Source organism: Augochlora pura, chromosome 3 (genome assembly GCF_028453695.1).
Source record: "Augochlora pura isolate Apur16 chromosome 3, APUR_v2.2.1, whole genome shotgun sequence".
Lineage (NCBI taxonomy): Eukaryota > Metazoa > Arthropoda > Insecta > Hymenoptera > Halictidae > Augochlora > Augochlora pura.
The window spans coordinates 7,270,251-7,286,122 of NC_135774.1; the positions used below are offsets into that span (position 1 = coordinate 7,270,251).

The window sequence follows — 15,872 nt, forward strand, 5'->3', positions numbered from 1 at the left end:
ATACAAACAAAAGTCAATTATATTTTTTACAAGTTTAGGATATATCTAATAATATAACAAGTTAGTTTTTTTAGATTACTAGATGTAATCTAGAAACTTTTGAAATCTATATTGTCTCCTTTAATCTTGTGCGAGTAACAGATTTTTTGTGTGTAATTTGAATGGTATCACGTGGTTAGTTTCTTAAACGGGCTGTATTTTTAAAATGTCTTTTTTCCATAGTTTCAAGATCATTAATAGTTTCTTCTTAAATAACTGCATACATTTTCTTGTCGCAACACGTTTTTTATAAAGAAATTGATTCCAGTATTTGATACATATAAATAAATAGTATAGTATATTATATTACATCTCATTATATCGTATTACATCATAGTATATTGTATTATGTCGTATTATATTATATTACATTTCATTATCATTTTGTTTTCCTGCATTATAGCATTCTACATTTAAAAAATTTTGTTTAGATGTCACACATTTTTTTCACATATTTTAAATGTATTTTATACATGCTTATTATATAATTTCAATGCTTTGGCATATAAAATATGCATACGTATACACAGTCTATTTTTAAACGTTATTTACATAAAACTGTTATTGAGGTTTTATGATAGGAAAATATGACAATCGTGATTCATCCCAACGTCGTTTCCTTTCCGTTTTTTTATTTAATACCATTGGAAGTGAGCTTGAATTCAGGGTTTTATATGGATAGTACGGAAAAACGGTCGATATGCTTCCAAAATGTCCATATATGGAAATCTTATGAGGTTCACCCCCTACTCAATCATGCTTTGTTCCGACTCCATCCAACTTGAGCATAGTCTATAATATAGTCTTCCTAAAATCGGAGATTTATTAGCGTTTTTTACTGCAGTTGCTGTATCATAAAAATGTATTGATATTGCGACAGCTTTGTTATATATTTATTAAATATTTGTGTGATAATTATAACTATTACATTATTATGGCCACTTAAATATCATTACATTTTTTTCTTAGTTTTCTTTGTGGAATATACATATAAGCGTTTGCAGAAAAAGATTCGTATATGCTAAATGTGTAACATGTAGAAAATTGTGTAAAAATTGATTCGTAAGGTTACTGTAAAGATAATCACTATGGTCGTCTAATAAATTCAATAAAAGAAAAGTGCACCTCGTTCGCGCAACCGTAATAACGTTCAGAATTTGCAATCGAATAGTAATAACTCAATCACTATTTGACCTCAATCAGTACATAGGCAGTCAAGTTAAATATAAAGTCAAATTTAAAGTCACATATACAAACACATTCGATTTTCTCTTCTGAAAATCATAATCTTCGGTTCGCATCTACAATTGTTGATGTATCAGAAAGTATTCGGGATGCGAACAAATAGTATTCTTCTTTTTCATATCGACACTTTGCTCGTTATTGACTCCCACAGTCGATAAACGTTTTCGCAGCCGTATGAAAGTAAATAAAACGCGTGTAAAGAGCCGCGTGAGCGCGAATCAAATATATAGAAATATCGTGTGACTATCAATAGAACGAGTATAAAAAAAAACACAGAGGAAAAATGTTTTGTGTAAAACGAGATTCATGTGTGCCTATTTATAGTCACGTGGGTCCGCATACGTGAACGAAATTTCGATCGTTTGACACAGAATGCTAAAGCTTTCATAATTTTACGGTAACTCAGTCATCAGTTTGATACTTAAATAACTCGCACGTAAATAACCCTTGAAAGCGTCGTTTTATATTCAAAATTTATCGAATTCTGAGAGAATACACGAGTACCAACAAAATATTTGTATAACTGACTCTGCATGTATAATGTAGCTTTAATTCGTACCGTAAAAAATATATTTCAAATTCAAGTAGAATTGGAGAGTGATTTCGAGGAGTATTGAATTTTTTATGAATACATAGCTCTTGTGATTTTAAAAGAGAATACGCGAGGACTGAATATATATTCTTTATAGATTCATATGTTGTGTAACCACTTCCGGGATACTGCCACGTATGTGTACATTTAGTTTTCTTAAAATTATGATTATGCTGAGCGTAAAGAAATCGAGAATCAGTTATAAAACTAGTCTCCACAGAATCCCTCAGCACTACTAACAAAACCTCATCGAATAAAATGAAATGGATGATGAATAAAAAAGATACAATTAAATAGATTTATTCACTATTATAAAAAGTCATCCCTGAAGAGGTTAAATTTTCAAATGATATAGTAGCCTCAGATCAGATGAGTTGTTATTATGTTTAATTCTTTGCAGTCGAATTGCGACTCTAAAGCGCCGCTAAAAATTATAATGCCACGTTCCAAAATAATTTTTAACAAATTGACTTATATTTAGAAAATTGCTAAAAGCTGTTGACTGTTGCACGAGTCACAAAATTCAATTCCATAATATATTATATAAAATGGAAACACTATAAGTATCAAAAGCTATTATGGATTTCCAGTTAAAATGGCTCCGACTGCAAAGGGTTAGGAATCATTTTGAATATTAATATTGTATATCTTTAAGAAGGAACCTTTTATAAAGAAATACGTACTAAGAAACTGAATTTGTTTACGTAAAGCATGATAAAGTACCTTATGAATGAGTTATTTTTTGTCAATCCTCTGAATATAAATACAAATTACGTGAGCTTCTTTCATCATATTATTATAACTTTTTCTATATTTTCAAGGATGAGAAAACTTCACGTATTAAAAATAAAAAACAATATACTTCCACGACGATCAAAACTTGATGGTAGCGTGTTCAATATAAGAATGGTTAGAGATTGAGACAAGCAAGAATGTTTAAAAAGTACTGATTAACATACATATGAATTTCTCACTTTTTGTTCCATTAAATAAACTACTTTGATTTTATGGAATTTTTTAAAATACTCGATTAAGAGTCAAAGTGTTATATCGATACCAGAATCTACACTCCAAATTCATTCTTTCACAAATTATTGTATACACACCATTTTGTAAATTGGATTCAACGTTTTGATAATAAAATTCACCTATTCGTAGATCAAATGAATGTTTTTGCGAACGAAATTTGTCTATAATATTTTGTTTTGTCAAGTTATTTTAAGCCGGTGTAAATTTATTGTACAAAAACATTTTATTTAATATTACATATATGTAGGTATGTGACAATGAACTTAAAATATTTATTTAATCCTCAAACTACCGAAGCGATGCTATATGGTTGCCTTTCATCTGACTCGATGTGTGAGAGAACATACTTGGAAAATTTAATATGTTGTCAGATGGTGTAGACTCCACCGTAAATAATTTTCCTCGCGAGATATTGTTTCTCATAAATCGAGTCAGATGAAAGAGAACTACTTACTCTATAAAATACGGTGCAATATTAGTGACTCCGTATGGCATCGTGTCCGCAGTTTATAGGTTAATAGTACCTACGTATACTTTCATTTGTGAGACAAAATAATTAAATAAAATTGTAGAAAATCAAATTTGGTCACCATTGAAAATGGTCGAAGTAGCAAAGTGAATCATGCCTGACCACCATGATAACACTAAAATTGTATCTTATAACTTTGCTGACCGGTGACTCGTCATTGCACTTGCATTATCTATTTTAATTTGTGACACCCAAGGCGATATAGAATATTGCAAAAACTTGGCGTATCGTGTTTCGTCGTGTCCGCTTTATAACAAAAAAAAATTACTTTTCTTGGTACTTAGGTTTTTATCACAATTTTAGTAAAATTCCAAAAATTTGTAAAATTTTGGTCAGCAAAAGTGTGTAAAATCGCCGGTCAGCAAAGTGTTAAGAAGGCTTTCCGTGACAACAGTCTACAGTAATCTCCGAAGCAATTTTCAAAAAACATTTGTAGTTATATTTACTATAACTTCAAATATTAATATATATTTTTTTAATGTACGTTTATTTTTATTTTTTGTATATAATTTAACTCTCGATACTCATGAAATCGCTTCGATTTGCAAAAGGGGGTATTTGATTTGAAAATTAGTAGGGTCAATTATCTATCCGTAGAGTAGGCTAATTGTTCCGTACTTCGTAGTATGTATTACTTCACTAGGCGCGACTTAAAAGCTACCCGTACACGAAGTTAGATCAGGATCGGGCAGAACAACGATACTCTCTCCTCGAGGTAGAAATACAGACCGCTTTATTTTTTATGAAGGGCGCTATTTATATCGTTGTCTAGCTTATGAAATTTGTGTGAGATTAAGGTGCTGGAGTGACGTAGTACTATCTCGTCCTGAAAAATTTGTGTTTAGGATCCATGTTTTGTAGATGACTCATTGTTTTTCATTAATAATTCCTTAACGATGCCTCCAAGAAAATGTTTGAAAATGAAACAGTTGCTTCTAAAGACCTGAGGAACCCCTCATTTTGCGATTGCGAGTGACTTTTCGTACACCTCGTATATGTAGCATAGTATATTATAAAATGTACAGGGTGTCCCAAAAGTAAATTGCAATCATGGAATGAGAAGTTCCTGAGACCATTTGAAGTAATTTTCTCCGTAACAAAAATGTTCTCCGAGGCATCGTTAACGAATTATTAACAAGAAATAATTATCAATGAGAGACAAGCTCCACTGTCGTAAGACGGCCGAACCAATGAGCGATACTGGGCTTCAACTGCTCGTTGGCTCAGTCGTCTAACGCCAGCCAATTTCGCTTTTTATTAGTCAATGTTTTTCGTCAATAACTCGTTAACGATGCCACGGGGAATATTTTTGTAAAAGCAAAAATTGCTCGAAATTACCTCAGGTATTCCCCATTCCAGGATTGTTACACATTTTTAGGCCACACTACATAAGGTATAAGATAAATCCATCAATATCATCAAATACTGACTAATAATTATAGATTACAAACTTTGTGCATGGTTATTACTTCCTATGATAATTACATAATTAATGTTTATAATTATTATTACTTTCACCAATCGATTGGAGTAATCATCAAAATGTAATAGATTAATGACCAACTCTGCTTGGAATTGGATAAATTTAGTTTCAAGAAATGTAAAGGAGACCTGCGAAAGCATGAATTTGGTGTGCAAGACCTGTATTTTCATTATTACAGTTTCTATTTGTTACTATTGTATGCATTTGATCAAGACGTTTACAATAATATCTGCATTAATATTCGCAATAGTTCAGTTGGCTATGTATATTTGCATATCTACATATCTTTTGAAGCCATTCAGAGAGCAGCCAGTTAGAGAACGAAAACAGTCGGCGATTCCTAAAGCTCTACCTCGCCGGATAGTAGTGACGATAAGGACTCGGATTCGTGACCACTCGCACTGCTGTATCCACGCCCTAGTTATGCAGCTGTGCTATGCAACTGATTGTGGCAGCAAGCGTAGGCCATAGTCGTAGCTCGGCCATACGAAAAACAGTACTTTTAAACAGAAAAACTGAGAATCGATAAGTACATATTCATACAAACTCTTCTTCGAAGACTGTGCAGTGTGCCAATTAAAATTTTAGCAAGGATATGTATGCAGTGGAAAAAGAAAATAACAAAACAGAATGTTTTTTTTACTTAAAAAATACGTAAAACACTCGAATAAAATACAGTTCGAACGACTTCTTCATAGAAATCATTTAGAGTAGAGATGCCAATTACTGTTCCCTGCGGGCGGTCTTCCGGAGTTTTCGCTGCCAAAAACAACTTTGGCAATTTAATTTACATTTCCTAAGAACTTACAGGTAAATTTCAAAGGTAATTTTATTGACAAAATTTTTGAAATAAATATCAAATCTTTATTGAATATTAGGAGATAGAATAAAAATTAAAAAGTAAAATAAATATGGTACATCCAGAAGCGACGGTCAAGATTCGACATTTGAATGAACTACATGCATTAGGTTGGAAACTATGAAACGGGCGCCGCAGCTGAACACAGACGAAACAAAAACACCCGTTTCATAGTTTCCAACCTAATAAATTGAACCGTATACTACTGTGTTACAGCGCAGTTTGTGTAGGTATGCACGTAATTTTTTAGTAGAATCTATGTCACCCGAACACCATCAACACTATTTGTAAACCTTCGCAAACACCGTAGGAAGGTTTGAGAAGCTGCTCTGTAAAGCACATCAAGTAGAGTAGTTCATCAGTCAGTCCGAAAGATGCATCACCGATAGACGAAATTACAACGCACGAACCATCCTGAGTGATAATCCAAGGGGCGACCAATTGATCAAAAATTTACTATATTATTCAAGAAATGCCAAATTCTATGAGAAATTGTAGATCAAGACGTTAAGTCGTTCAAAAACTATGCTTGTGTTAGCAATTTATGTAATCAGAAATAATGCATTTTTGTTTTAAATTTAAGATTTCTGTTCATAGCAAAGCCATCAGTTCAAAGAAAAAATTGTAAAATCAATAAAATGGTTATTGTTTAAAAAAGAATATTGGTTTCAATATAGATTCCGATATTTTATAAGCAATTAAATAGTTTCGTTATTTCGACAGATATTATTTATTAAAATGTATGTATGTTCAACATAACAGAAAATTTTGCCATTACTAATATATGACGAGTATACGTTATACGAATACACTCATCAAAAACAGTTAATTGGTATTCTTCATTAGATTACTTTGATGTTGTATATTAAATTATATATTTTAAAAATATTCATTTTAATATTTATGATTAAATTATATATTTTATATAAGGGGTGTATTTAAACAGAATACGAAGAAAATTAATTTGCATAGCATAATTACTGTAACTTACACCCTTTTCAAAAAGATCGCAACAGCTAACCGGTTAAAATAAGGATAGTATAGATGCTAATGCGTGTTACGTTATGAAATGTGAGCAATGCGATAGAAGCGACCGTGTTATACTAAAACGGTGCTAAAACTTCCATCTCCTCTGTTATATATTTGTTTCTGATAGTGAAAACTGGATAAACTAATTCAGCAATGTCGTTTGGTATGTCGCCTCCATCACACGTAACTTAGAGCGTATAAGCACGCTCTAATTCCTGCTCAGTGTTAAAACGTCGAAGTTTTCGGATGTGCGGTTCAAATAGTACGCTTTATCGAGTTTTGACTACGGGAAATGTTTCTCCGATATATGTATCATAGATTCAGCCTCCTATACACGTTCTATGTATTATATTTCTCGAAAATGACAAAGAGTCTTTCTTCAACTGATATCCAGAAGCAGATTAATACTAGATTTACGGAGAACTAAAACCAGTTGTCTTATATTGATTTACAAAAGTAACAATAAGACATTTGTTACTCAAATTAACGAAGTTATGGATGTTTTAAAGACGTGTGAAGACTTTATATCATTATCGATATACTAGACTTTAAAGGTTATGAGTAATTTTAAGTACGCATTTAGTACATGTCTGATTGCAACCCCTACTAGAATCTTTACAAGAAAGATATACTTCACGTTAAAAAAGTAGAAGTCATAAAGTCTGGGATCAATTTTCCAATATGGTAAGATAATATACCCTGAAACTTAGAAAGATTATCACGTTGAAGTTGCCTTAGTACATTTAGTACGTTTGTATTGTATAGTATTAAAATCACATGTACCCTTCAAAAATAGGTTTTTCCTTACTAAATTCTGTTACATTTAAAATGTAATTGGGAAGGTAAGTGTTGTACAAGTTAATACACACTCAATTTTTATGCACAAGATGTATTAAATCATATAAAATGGGAATAACGTAAGTAGATAAAATGTGTTCGTTATGGAGTTAACATAGTGTAAACTGCAAAAGGCTGACATGCTGTTATTATCGTATAATTCTCTCTTAAGCAAAATTGTTAAAAATATATTAAAAATTGATCATTTAATAAAAGCCTAAGTGTAACTTAATCGAGTTAACATAATCGGGAGTTAATGAAGACATTAATTAAAGAAAAATCACTTCTTTTACAAAGACATGTTCAAATTGTGCATTTTTCATAGTGGTATTTAATAAAAATTTAAGAATATTTTCAATATATGCAGCTTTTGTAGCAAAATAATTAATTATTCGTTACTAAACTTTCACAAGTTTCTCCATTCGCAAGTTGTTGAAAATGACAATGTAATAACATTTCCATTATGCAAAGAGAAATTCCATACAAAGATCAATACCGAGCATGAAAAGAATTATACTCATGACAGGAGATAGATAGGAATTAGTTTTATTTTACTAAATCATATGATACGTTAATCAATTTGCCATAACCAAGCAGTTTCTCATTTTTCATCATTTTATTGTTTGTTTTGTACAAGTGTGTACTAATAATTTATTTATATAATTTCAGCAATCTTGGTTTGGTTTTCTTTACGATTTACAAAGATCTACTTATACTTTTTCTAAATCGAATTATTGTTCAAGCAACGTTCTTTTCAATAGATAACAGAAATTAGACCTCGATATAGCATCGTTATAATTTATTGGTCTTGTTATAATTAGAGCACGTAAAACCTTTTAAGATTCACCACCACCAAAGGGAGAAGAAATAAAGTCAGTAAGGTTACGTAATATTGATTAACAGTAATCAATGGATGGGTATTTAATGGGATAAGTTCGGACACATTTAAAGCAGTTAGAATAACTTATAACACTCTCCTAACTTAATTAAGTCTAAATCACAATGAGCAGGGTCCATCCATTACACGTTTTTAAATATTTCTTGTGTATTATATGACACAGTATATGATAATAAGGGATAACACACAAATAGACACTGAAAGTTTCGTCGTAATTAGTAGAACAATATAATAACAGCAAATTGGTTGCACTCATTAAACAAGTAGCGTTCCAAATATTTCGGAAATTGTGTTATATGATAAAAATCAAATTTTGGGAACAAACTTCAGCGAGCGGAAGATTCATTTTTAGGGATTTTATATTTTCACGTAACATGAGAATGACCTTGTTGTTGAATATTCGAGTGGTTATAAAATTTGCGTAAAACTGCGATGCACGAATAAAATTTCACCGTGCCAGTGGCGCGTCAGACTGACGGAATCAAGTATTTAGGAACGATTAACCTCGGTACACAGTGGTGGACAGAAATGGGAGGGTTCGATGAGCCAGCGCTAAATGGCAGAGAGGCCGTATGACAGCAGTACTTTTTCCAATTTATTTTTTAATCGTTACGTACGTCGATCTAATCTGAAAAATCCACACCCACTTGAACGTCGACGGAAGTTGAGAACTAAATAATGTTACTGTATATTCTATCTACTACTCAAACAATGTTAATTCGTAATAAATATTCCCTTTCGTTCTTGCAGAATAAAAATAAAATATTTTTATGAATTTTCGAGTTAATAATAAGTTTTAATTGAAACTATATAAACTATATGATGAATATATGGATTTTTCTTATACTTATGGTAACATATTATGAAAAAAGCGGAAATGTTCGTAAACGTTATAAATAAATATTTTATTAATAATTCTCATGTAAAAAAACTAAAAATTCATGTATACATATTTATGCATTTATGTCAAAAATGAATAGATTAAAGATAAAATTTTAAGGTTTTTAACCATTTTAATACCCCAATGAAATCATTAAAAAATATGTTACAAAATAAATCAGTTTTTTATATAAGTTACTCTTTTATAATGTTTCCAGTTATTTACACAAAAAATGAACGTCTTATGTGTCGATAATTTCATTTACAAACAATATAAATGTCTTATGTTATTAATAAAAGTACATGCTACTATAAAAAGCTACAGGGCAAAAACTTCTCATTTGAAATACTATTAGTTGCAGTACAATTATTTTAACCATTATTCTGTGAAATATTATTATTTGATGAAATATTATTTCTCTATATTTTAACGAAATACTTATTTCACGATACTATTTTCATATGTAACTATACACGTGAGAAAATAAAAATATTTACATCCTATTTACTATATTTTCCCAGATCTGTATCAAGCTAGGAAATGTTGATATCGCAAGGATAAAAAGTGTAGTAGTTGTGAAATCCGGATATGATTAAATTATGAATGCATAAACGTATTTCGAAATAAAATTGCAGTAAAACGTGCGAAAAGAGCGAGAACAAATGTCGATAGCACATGTAGCAGGTGTCATACCGAGCTCAAATCACTTAGACGCAACGTTTGTCAGATGTGTACACATCGAATCTCCGAAGGATAAAATAACACGTGGAAATAAATAACCTGGTCACGAAGGAAGTGGAACAAACATGTCACCCATCCTGGACAAGCTACATACGTTCCGTCCTAAATTTCCCGTTCCAGTAAGTGAACGCGAAGTCTAGAATCTCGGGTCAAATTGAAAAGGATTAAGCGATGCACTGTTTTCGCAGCTGTCATAAAATAACACGCTAAGCGCCTAGCAGTACCATTCCAGCGTAAGATCGTACTCTATAACGTGAATCCCGAAATGCAAAGCCGAGAGTCGCGCGTTCAACTTTCACATTCGCATATACACCCGCGAGGACACTTTCGTAGTTTTCTTCGTCGATTTAAGTCCGGTCTTCTGTTTTCATTTAATCTTTGTACGGAATATGTGTAGTCTGGTGAATAATTGTTCTGACAGTTGTCACTGCTTTTTACGAAAAGTGATAATTTATTCATAGATACGGCGCCGTAGGAAATAAAAGAATCTGTAATTGTAGTGGTATATGTTTGGCCTTAACATTGCGTTGACATCACTTTGGAGCAGTGATCGAATTTGAAAAAACGTGAACTAAAATAATAGCTATTTTATTTATGATTTTTATTATAAATAAAACTGTTTTGGAGATAGAGAATTTTTGTCAAACGAAATATTTTTGAATAATTCTTAAAAGTAAATTTTTCTTCCTTCACAGAATGATTCGAGCGATTCGGCATAAGATCATGTAATTACAATCGCATAATTTTCCTCAACGCACACTTTTTAACAGTTCTTTTACGAACATATACTTTCTAATAAAATTGCAAGCTAAGTTAGATTTTCGTGGTTCGAAAGTCAAAACTGTACTGCATCCTCCGTTCTGCATTTTAAATCCGAGTTGTGCTAATTCAGCCGCATTTAAATTATATGTGGCGAGAAAATTAAATGCCCTTTTTATATTTTTTCAATTACATAGATAACGTTTTATATTAAATCGAAAGTTCGTCGCATTTTGGCATTATTTCTTCTCCATGTATATTTATTTAAATATATCGCGTAGAAGTAAACGATACACTAGTGTCCGATTACATTTGGGAGCAACTGTACATGTACAGTGGGTGTAAAAAGTATTCGTACAGCAATCAATATCAACAGAAACATTATAGAACTTTGTTTATTACAAATAAATGTTAACAAAAAAGATGTGTACATATTCTTTGATATCTTTTGATCAAATGTCATGAAAAAGAAATTGTTTATTTATAGTGTTTATAAAACTATTAGCAAAAAGCTTAAATGTAGACTGAAATATACGCGTAATAAGTATTCGTACAGTTCCTGTTCTATGACGCTTTCCGTTACCGTATACATGACAAGTATCTGATAATCCATGGAATGTCAACATAAATATCATCAGTATGTCTAGAGACCTTATCAGAACAAATAGTGCTCTATATTTAAGTTACGTAACGTTAGTAGTCCTAAAATAGGACGAAAAGGAAAGGAAACGACTGAAAGTGAAAGAAAAATTATTATAAATCTGCATAATAAGTGTAAAACATTATGAGAGATTTCGGAAATTATGAATAGACCGAAGTCTACAATTCAAGGCATCATTGACAGATATGAAAATCGAAAAACTTTAAAGAATAAAGCAAGGTGCGGACGTAAACGATTAATAAATGAATACATCGACCGATGGATAATGCGTAAAATAAAACAAAATCCAAAGATTAGTGCGGCAAAAATTGCAGCTGAACTTGAAAGTGTCCTTAGTATCAGTGTCTGCAGCAGTACAGTGCGTACTTTTCTACGGGATAGAGGATATCATGGCAGAGTAGCTCGTAAGAAATATTTTGTGAACGAAACTAATAGATAGAAGCGACTGCAATTCGCAAAAGAATATGTAAACGTTCCAATGGAGTATTGGAACCGTGTAATATTTACTGATGAAAGTAAATTTTACATATTCGGATCAGATGGACGATGTACGGTATGGAGGAAAAAAAATACCGAGCATGAAAAAGAAAACTTGCAGGCGACTTTAAAGCATGGCGGAGGATCGGCCACAGTTTGGGGCTGTATGAGTGCGAATGGGGTTGGATCCCTACATTTTATCGATGGTATCATAGATCATAAATTATACATCAATATTTTAAAAATACATATTCAAGCTAGTGCAAATAAAATGCAACTACAAGACAACTATATCTTTTTACAAGACAATGATCCGAAGCATAATGCTTATAATACAAGGCAATGGATCCTGTATAATGTAACAAATCAGTTAAAAATCCCTCCACAGTCTCCAGACATAAACGGCATAGAGCATTTATGCAGTCATCTCGGAGAAAAAAATCGAAATCACCATATTTCTTCAAAAAAAGATTTAAAAAATGCACTACTGCAAGAATGGAACAACATTTCTAGTACTATCACCAGAAAGTTAGTACAGTCAATGTCACGAAGGCTTACAACGATTATACAATCTAAAGGGAAGCCAACTAAATACTAGAATAACAAATAAGTTGATTTTTGTTATGTTTATGTATAAAAATTAAGAGACGTTATTGTGAAGTTGGAAGTGTACGAATACTTATTCCGCGTATATTTCCGTCCACATTTAAGCTTTTTGCTAATAGTTTTATAAACACTATAAATAAACAATTTCTTTTTCATGACATTTGCTCCGAAGATATCAAAGAATATGTACACATCTTTTTTGTTAAAATTTATTTGTAATAAACGAAGTTCTATAATGTTTCTGTTGGAATTGATTGCTGTACGAATACTTTCTACACCCACTGTACATATCTTGAACAAACGCGTTTCTTTGGCATACAGTCAGATTATGCAAAATCAGACTAAATTAGTTCCTTTCATGAATAACGTTTCCCGATTTTTTGGCTAAAAAGTTCCTATATTAGGGCGACGCGTGCGACGGAGCATTATCGTGGAAAATCTAAGAATTTTCTTTCCACGAATCTGACCGTTTCCAGCGAATATTTTCGCGTAAATGCTTCATGACGTTCAAATAATATTTTTTATTATCTGAGCGCCACGGAGCATTTATATTTAGACCGTTTATTCGTCCGGAAGGAATTCCGGATGAGTAATATCGCGATAATCGAAGAAAACCATTGTTTTGTTCACTGTTGTCAGCGAGCATGACCTTCATTTTCCAGTGACATCGACCCAGTTTTTTATTTTTCCCGATTTATTGATTTGTTACTGTAGCGTTTCTTCCGAGTCATAAAATACGGAATGAATGAGACAGATGTTAACAGAATGTTTGGGCGATTTCGACTGATCTGGGATAATTGTATTGGTTCCGCGAAGTCCTGCGTGGACAAAAGATAAAGCAGGCGCGAGTGAGAGGGAAATAAGGAAAGAAAGACCGAGAATGAGTAAGAATGAGACAGAGTGCGAAAGACTGTATGCAAGAGGGAGAGGGGGGGGGGGGGAGAGAGAGAGAGAGAGAAGTAAGATAATGAGAAAAAAATTTGTAAGGGCCGATGGGTCGGCAGAATAGATCGAGGCATTTGTAAGAGAACCGTCGCCCTGCAAGGTTGTGCGTGTCATAGTTGTTGCGTTGTCGTTGTTATGGATATACATAGTTGTTGCGTTGCGTTGTGTAGTGTACTCATCGTTGCTGTCATTGCGTTGTCGTTTAAGCCGTAGGAGGTGGATCTATGATATCACTAATAAATTGTTACTGTTATTGTTGTTATTTGTCATATTATCACGGAGTCTCGAAGGATTTCCAAATAATAATCGTACATTACGATACGTAGTGATTCACGAACATAGAATCTTTAGGAGTCGGTTTAAGCGATTTCGTTACAAATGCAAAATTTCTTTCGTAGTTAAAGGTACTTCGTCGATTTAGACGAAACAAATATATATAAAGAAATAAATATGGAGATTTGTGGCAGAATTTGCACATTTCACAGGCAATAAGTCATCTTAATGCATTTCTTTAACGGTTTAAAATCATTTTTAATACAATAATGGACTTCGAAACTCAAAATGATTATTAATATGAATTCACATAAAAGGTGACTATTCTAATTATCGCGCCTTTAAGCCTATTATTGCTTTATCGATGCTTTCATTAAATAATAGACATTTTATTTAGTGCAATAAAACTAGATTTTAATTTTTTAGACATTTTTGATTCTAAACATATGTTTTTGCAAGTTAAGAAAAGGTGTTTCTGGCCATAATTTCGTACCCTGAACTTGCGTGCATTTTACTGCGCATCTAACGCGCAGTTTAACCTGTTCAGTAGTGAATCATAAGCCAATCAGAGCAAAAGAAATTTCTGTATCAACTGTTGTTGACGACTTATAGTACATAAAAAAGCTAGACCAACATAAAAATACAAAATGCACTCTTGAAATTATCTTATAACATTGTTTTTAATGAAAAAGAGGTTAGGTTCGATTACACGGTTTAATAAGCGGGCACAAAAATATAGACATATTCTGAAATCTGAACTTATTACCGGATTTATATTAAAAATATAAAAATATGCACGATCAGTGTTTTCTTTATCGTTAATAATACCAAATGAAACCCTCTTACGATATAATATGCATTTTGTACAACATAAATCACATTAATAATTCATTTATACGGAAATCTTTAGCAAGCGTAGCTTACGATTTTTAAAAATACGTGGGACTTAAATCCCATAGAACTGCTGTAGCACCAACTGCAAAATGTTAATTACATTTTATTACATGAAAAATATAATACTCCTCCACGAATTTTACATGTAAATAGGTAAACTATAAGTATAAATAGGTAAACTATAATACTTTTGTGGGCTGTTATTACGTACTACGAGGAGTAAAATCAATATATTTTTGTTATTAGTTAATCAATTTTGTTATAATTTGGTATAAATAAACTTTATACATGTGCTCATTCATAATAAAAAGTTTATTGCAAAATCTTACACGCGTCCCTTGATTTCAACAAATTTCTCTTATCAGCAATGAGGATACGAATACTTATGAGACTGACTGTATATTGATTAAAATGGGACACCTGATAGTTAAATATTAATTTCTTCCTTCGGTGCTCTAAAGCTAGTATATTTCCTACCAATTGTGAGCTAGCTACTGGAAAAGTACGATATGCTTCCAACGCAGACTAAAATCTAGATTCCCTCCGTTTTCAAAATATTTTGTCCAATTTGACGGATCTCTGTATGCACAGTCACAGCGATTGTTATACTGCGCCAATACCAGCGCTATACGTCACAAATGAAAACACAAGACATCACGTTTCACTGTCCTGTTTCAGCCTTTAGTGAAACAACCCCAAATCCTTTCAGTATTTTCTATCTTTAAACAAACAGATGGCAGTAAATATAAAAATTCATAGAACGTTGAAAATTGTTTGCGTGAGAGGAAATAAATATGTCCTGTTATTTACCGTAGCCGCGTGTTGTATATTATACCGATAACGTTTATCTCGTCGTTTACAGAAAGTTTGCTGACCACGTTGATTCGCGTGGAACGTTATTTGTTGTAACACAGGTTTCATTATAAAGCAATGCAATATCACGACTGTTTTAGAATAGCTATTATGCGTCGCACTGATATAGAAAAACATTTCTCAATCGCATATGTTACGTTTGAAATTGGTTAAAGTAGAATTCAATTAAACGAGGTTTGAAAATATGTTCTTTTATGTAACTCGAGAATCATTTTGTTACAAT

At 32.1% G+C, this 15,872-nt stretch overlaps 1 protein-coding gene across 1 annotated transcript in view; it reads right to left on the minus strand.

The window, feature by feature from the left end:
* Positions 1-15,872, minus strand: part of LOC144478931 (potassium voltage-gated channel protein Shaw) — a 63,396-nt gene that overhangs the window by 41,158 nt on the left and 6,366 nt on the right. The window lies entirely within an intron of this gene.